At 42.9% G+C, this 7,330-nt stretch overlaps 1 pseudogene; it reads right to left on the bottom strand.

Moving 5' to 3' along the window:
- Positions 1–2,297: 2,297 nt before the first annotated feature.
- On the bottom strand, positions 2,298–2,415 carry LOC126337150 (5S ribosomal RNA; annotated as a pseudogene).
- Between the last annotated feature and the right edge of the window lie 4,915 nt (positions 2,416–7,330).

A 7,330-nucleotide genomic window follows, 5' to 3' on the forward strand; every position in this document is an offset into this window, starting at 1 on the left:
AATAAGACTTCTCTGTATCATGGTGTGGAAATAGTGAAACGTTTCTTTGCACAGCCAGTGGTAACCTTTGAATCAAAATCCCCATCAATTTTTCTTCACATTTGGGGTCATCTAGGCATGTGTTTTTCTCTCAATTCGTTTAATAAATTCTTTCATCATTTCCTCTCAACGTGAGTAATTGGCGGGTGCCGAGAGTGTTGATTTCACCAACCAATGTTATTTTGTGAACCATACTTCTGTATTCTTCGATCATTCTGGTATTCGAGGCGTGTATTTCACCTTGCATAAAGCCAACACAAATCTTATTCTCTTGTTTTCATTGGGAAATATAGAGGAAATGTTTCTTTAAACTGTTTTACAAAGGCTATCAAACTTATATTGCATGTTGGCTGGAGTGGCTGAAATTTATGCACACTGAGATCATTATCTCTCGAGACACTGGCGGTGGTAACAATTAATTCTTTATTTTTAGCCTCAAACATCATGTCTATTTCCTTGTACAATTTTTCTTTGTTCCTTTCAAAACTGGTAGTTACACTTTCCTGGGGATGCATGGATGGAGCAGTTTCTTGCTGTAACTTACTACGACGTTGTACTCTGCTGTTCATTTAATTAATGGTTCTTTTTTTCCTGGCAGACACTTTTTGTTTCTGAAGTTGCTCAGTCATGTTGCTTTTATGTGTGTATACATTTGTCGTTACTTCTTCGCACCAGACTTTGTGTTCTAAGACCTCCCTTTTAGCCTTTGAACCCCCTCTTTGACTTTTTGTGCTTTCAGTTAATTTCTTCTTGATGTTCTTTTTTATTATACTTCTAAACTTCCATTAACGAAGCCCCGACATTTTTCTCATCTGTCACAATTAAATTTCTCAGTTTGTGATGAATTTGCATCAATCCATGACAACAGTATTATAATTTCTGGTTTAAGTCACTCTTTTTATTAGTCCACAAAATTAGCATTAGAAGATTGGTTCCATCGGTATACATTATTTTGTCATGATCGATTATTGGTGTCCAAATCTGTATTATCGTACACTCGTTAATTACACTGAAATTTCCTGTTCCTGAATCACTTTCCTGTCCTGCAACTTCAGACACTATTCAAATGTTTTCGGTTACTAGTACTTCTAGTTGTTTTCCATCACGCTAACCATTCCCTCTTTACTTTCTGTCGACTCTGCCACACAAATACGCTGTTTATAACTATTGCTCATGCACATATCGTTAACTAAAAAAATGTCTGTCCTAATTACTATTCGTAGTTCACTTTTTATGAACTTATCAATGAATGGAGCTATGCATACGCTGTCACACTTACCATTGCTGATTTTGTAGATTCGCTGCTCCTTCCAAGTAGAAAGGCCACGTTCAGAGGATGCCACAGCAAGATGATTTGTAGTAACAACCACTTCAAGTATGGGAATTAATCGGCTGATTAACGACAGAAGCACTTCAAGACAACGACACTTATTTTTATTAATACTTCTTTGTCATAGAATTCCATGTCACGTGCCACTAAGCAGTTGCGTAAGGGCAAAGTAACTTTGCTACGAATATTTTCAAGGATCATATTACAGAGAGTGATTCTAACACTAAACTAAGTCAGGTCCAGACTGCAGTCCGCGGACATTCACACAAGAGAGTTCGAATAGAAGTGACACTGACGCAAAGTGCCTGTTGCCACCCATGTATTCCTCACCGCTGACACGGGAAGCTATTGCCCACGTTGTTAATAAAAACTAATATTCACTCCTGTGCTATATTACGACTACTGAGATGAAGCTACATATCTTACGAAGTGTAGTCTGGTTTCTGTACAAATTAGTGCAGCCCATTAATAAAACAGAGTATGATGTGATAATTTGCTTTCTGCATTCGAAGGCTGCAAACATCCACTATGAGCTGTAGGAAGTGTGTGGCAACAATGCACCATAATGTGAGTGGTTAAGTGGTGCAGACGCTTCCAGTGTAGCCAAACAGATCTGAACGACGAATAACGAACTGTCAGACAAACCCTGTGGAGAACTGGGAATCCCTAAAATACTTAAGGCTGTGGTACTCGAAGACCTGCGTATCCCAATCGACACTATAAAAAAAGCACTCCGTCGTCAGGCCAGAAGTGGCCTACTGGGACCACCCGACCGCCGTGTCATCCTCATGAAGGATGCGGAGAGGAGGGACGTGGGGTCAGCACACCGCCCTCCCAGTCGTTATGATGCTATTCTTGATCGAAGCCGCTACCATTCAGTCGAGTAGCTCCTCAATTGGCATCACGAGGTTGAGTGCACCCCGAAAAATGGCAACAGTGCATGGCGGCCTGGATGGTCACCCATCCAAGTGCCGACCACGCCCGACAACGCTTAACTTCGGTGATCTCACGGGAACCGGTGTATCCACTGCGGTATGGCCGATGCCTCAATCGACACTATAGTGGAAAAAATGAAAATCCACACCTCGACATTTTAAACAGCCGTCTGAAACAGAAAATAAATATTGCAGCTGCGTCAGGCCAATTCACATCTACACCTGTACTGGATAAGCCAACTTATTGTGCGTGGGAGAGGGCCTGTCAGTGTCATTTTCCTCGTTTCCTGTTCGAAACGCGAATCGGGCGCGGGAATAGTTGGACAGCCTCCGTGTGAGCTCGAACCTCTCTAATGTTTTACAGAGGGGATCAGTCAATGCATTAATTGACTCTTCTAGGAGTTTTTAACAGTAAAATACGCAGTGACGTGCGACACGTCTCTTGCGGCATCTGTCATTGGCGTTGGATTAACATTTCCGTGCCGCTTTCGCGTTTAATAAAAGGACTAGTGCCGAAATGCGCTGCTCTTCTTTGGGTCTCTTCCTTTGCCTCTATCAACCTTAGACTGACGAGCAATGTTCAAGTATCAGTCGAACGACGGTTTTGTAAGCCACTTTCTTTCTGAGTGAGCTACATTTTCTGAGGGTTCTTAGAATGAATCAGTCCAGCATCCGCCTTATTTTCTACTTGTTGTATGTGCTCGTACCACTTTAAATAGCCCCATAAGCATATTCGCAGAAAGATAATAGCTGCGACTGCTATTAGTACGTGTTTGGCAATCATGTAATCACACAATAATGGATCGTTCGCCTACACAGGTGTAATAGGTTACATTTATCTATGTTGAGAATCAACTGGCAGATTTTTGTGTTTTTCTCAACAATTTTTTAGCGTTTCTGCTTCTATGTACACGCTCCAGACACGTTGTTAATGTGATCACGTCCTATGTTCGAAGTCAACGTAAAATTACTCACAAACGCAAGTTGGCAGTACTATCAATAGAAGGCATATAAAGCATGTCGGGGCAACGTGGACAAGAGTTCATCGTAATGGGGAAACGGAGCGATTTATTTGAAATGTAAAAATGTATAATAATTGATTACGACCCAAGGTAGCACAGTCATAGATGACACGGGTGAACGATGGCTGCGGAGATACGTACGCTTGGATAAAAGTACAACTGTTGAGCAACTGACGGCCCAGATGAAACGATGGGCTACAATAGTGTCTCCACAACGATCATTCAGCGAACGCTGCTGCGAATATCTTGTGCAGCAGCCGCATGGTTCATGCACCCGGGCTGATAGTTATTTATCGGCGGACGAAGGCTAGAATTTGCCCGCCAATAAAGCTAATGGACGTCCACTGAGTGGCAACAGGTAGTCTTTCCAGATAACAGATGGCCTTTGGCGCGTATGACGTGAAACGTCTAAAGCAAACACACTGCAACAATCGTCGGTAGGGTCCAAATCGAAGGAGTGAGCATTACAGTTTGGGGAATGTTTTCGTGACATTCCCTGATTGATCTTGTCATCCTGTAAGGCATAATGGATTGACACAAGTATGGATCTATTCTTGGGGACCATGTCTACCACTCCAAGCAGGTTGTTTTTCGTCTGAAAGGTGGCACCTACCAGCAGCACAATGCAATGCGAAACACAGCTCGCAGTGTTCGTGAGAAATTCGAAGAGCACCAGGATGAGTTTAGTGTACTCCCCTGGCCACCAAACTCCCCGGATTGAAACCCAATCGATAATCAATGGGGGCACCTCCATCGGGCTGTAGGCGCCATGGATCCTCAGCCGAGAACTCTAGCCCAGCTGACCACGGTACTGAAATCGGCAATGCTCCACACTTCTGCAGGTACATTCCGGAACCTCACTGGCTCTTCTCCTACAAGTCTCGCAACGGTTCTTGATGGAAAATGTGGCTATTCAGACTGTTGACAAGATGATCACATTAATTTCACTGCACAGTGAATGTAATAGCGTTATAAGCGAACTGTCTCATGGAGCTTCCCGCGATGTTCACTAGACCATTTATATGTACAGTGAATAGTAATGATCGCATAACACCGTCTGCGGTACACCAAAAACCACCTATTCATATTAAGACTTCTCTCCATAAAGAATGAAGTGCTGTGTTCTATTTTCTACGAACTCTTCGGTTCAGTCACAAAATGGTTGTTATATTGCGTACGCTCGCATTTTATTCAAGGAACACGATATTAACCTGCACGTCTGCATCTACGTCTCTCTGGATGTAGTGGACAGACAGAGAGACTTGTCTATTCTGCAGTCGATGTCTCAGGAGCGCATATAGTTTCTACAAAGGAGGTTGTCGGTCTCCAAAAACGTCATGATACACAGGCACACAACAAGTTCTAACAACCTATAAAAATCTCACGTCCGCGCTATAGGCTTATAGACGTGTTTGTCTGCTGGACGACCGTTCCTGAAACCGTGTGTGAACTTTGCATTATTGTAATCACTAGGAACCCTTCATTCCTCCAGCTACATAAGGTAGACTTCTACTAGGAAAGGGGCACGTTTCGCATACTTTAGGTATAGATATCGTATTAGGCACTGTCGCCTTTTCTCTGATGAGCAATTTTAGTCCATCTGCCATCCCATGGTCACATTTTCGATATCCGTTGTTTTGATGCTCATGACACAGCTGTAAGGAGAAACTGCAGTTCAATATTCTTCAATAACACGCTTTAAGGAAAAGGTGTTTAGTGTGTTTGTTTCCCTCTGTCATCCCCAGTTTTGACGCAATTGTGGTTACTCAGGCTAGACAAAATACGTTGATCTACACTGTAGCTCCAAAGAAACCGGTGTAGGCATGCGTATTCAAATACAGATACGTGAACAGGCAGAATAGGCGCTGCGGTCGGCAACGCCTTTATAAGTCAACCAGTGTCTTGTACAGTTGTTAGATCGGTATCTACTACTAAAATGGGGAGTTATCAAGATTTAAGTAAGTTTTAACGTGGTGTTATATTCGACGCACGAGCGATGGGACACAGTATCTCTGAGGAAGCCATGAAATGGAAATTTCCCCGTACGACCATTTCAAGGGTGTTCAGTGAATATCAGGAATCTGGTAAAACATCAAATCTCCGACATCGCTGCGGACGCAAAAAACATCATGTAAGAACGGGACCAACTACAACTGATGAGAATCTTTCAAGGTGACGGAAGTCCAAGCCTTCCGCAAATTGGTGTAGATTTCAATTCTGGACCATCAACAAATGTCAGCGTGCAACCATTCAACGAAACATCATCAACATGGCTTCCGGAGCATGGAAACATGTTGCCTGGTCGGACGAGTCTCGTTTCAAATTCTGTCAAGCGGATGGACGTGTACGGGTGTGGAGACAACCTCATGAATCAATGGACCCTGCATGTCAGCAGAGGATTATTCAAGCTGCTGGAGGCTCTGTAATGGTGAGGGGCGTGTGCAGTTGGAGTGATATGGGACTCCTGATAGGTCTAGATACGACTCTGACAGGTGGCAGGTACATAAGTATCCTGTCTAATCACCTGCATCCATTCATGTGCATTGTGCATTCCGACGGACTTTGGCAATCCTAGCAGTACAGGGCGACACCCCACACATACAGAATCGCTACAGAGTGGCTCCAGGAACACTCTTCTGAGTTTAAACACTTGCCCTGGCCACCAAACTCCCCAGACACGAACATTATTGAGCATATCTGTGATGCCTTGCAACGTGCTGTTCAGAAGAGATCTACACCCCCTCGTACTCTTACGGATTTATCGGCAGCCCTGCACCACACATGGTGTCAATTCCTTCCAGCACTACTTCAGACATTAGTCGAGTCCATGCCACGTCGTGCTGCGGCACTTCTGCGTGCTGGCGTGGGGTCTACACGATATTCGGCAGGCATACCAGGTTCTTTGACTCTTCTGTGCATTTACTGATTTAACACAAGAAAAAACTTTTTAAAATTTTCTGACAAGCCAGTAGACAGAATTTTACTATTGAATCCATTGAATGCTACGCCTATGATTCTCCTAACGCTAGTTTTGGCTTCGTTGAATTTTTGTTTATTTACAAAGCTTTGGCCACGGTTAAAGATGTGGTGCAGCTCTCTTTGCTTTAAAGCGATGCTCTTATAGCACGACTGTCGGGCTACGGCTGTTTGTTGCCACCGCTCACAATTTTCCTCTACAAATACCCGTCTAACGTGTATTGTATGGTCCTGTTCAACCTTGTTCGTTACTCTAAAAATATTCGGCCTGAGAGATGAATGTTTCGTGTTGATTGCTCAGATAATCTGAAATCTGTATTTTGCGAAGCAGAAATATCTTCCTACCTTTCTTTACATTTCTTTCTTTTATTTGCAGTTAGTGATACTGTAACGGCCTTGTGATCACTAATTCCTTGCTATTCGTTAACTGGGTCAATAAGTTCAGGTCGGTTTGTAGCCAGAAGACCTAACTCGTTACGTTCATACGTCCGGTCTGAGATTAACTGCTCATGGTAATTTAAGGCTAAAGCATTTAGACTCATTTCATACGATTCCCTATTGCTACTAGTCTCCTTAACCACTTAAATCTCCCTGTTAATGGATGGTCGAAATCTCCACATAGTATTGTAATATGGCAAGAACATTTACTCGCAACCTTCTGCAAGACTTCCCTGAAGTATTTCACAATTGCTCCCGAGGCAGAAGGCCTATAAAAGCAGCCGGGTGACATTTTTGGCCCAACTTTAACGCTTATCTTCTCTCAAATTATTTCACATTCGGATTTTGTATCCACCTCACTAGGTATTGTGGTAGTGTTTACAGCTTTAAACACGCCTCTGCCACGGGTACCCAGCCCGTGCGATATAAATTCCAATCGCAATCCATGATTTAGTTGCTATTTAACGTCTGGTTTCAGCTAGCTTACCGGACCAAAGAGTTATGTTGGCTTAGTATTTTATACATACTAAGCAAATGTAGCATTATAATTCGAAATAATTAGCAACCAGATACATACAAATTTTTTAACT

This window comes from Schistocerca gregaria, chromosome 2, assembly GCF_023897955.1.
Source record: "Schistocerca gregaria isolate iqSchGreg1 chromosome 2, iqSchGreg1.2, whole genome shotgun sequence".
Classification (NCBI taxonomy): domain Eukaryota; kingdom Metazoa; phylum Arthropoda; class Insecta; order Orthoptera; family Acrididae; genus Schistocerca; species Schistocerca gregaria.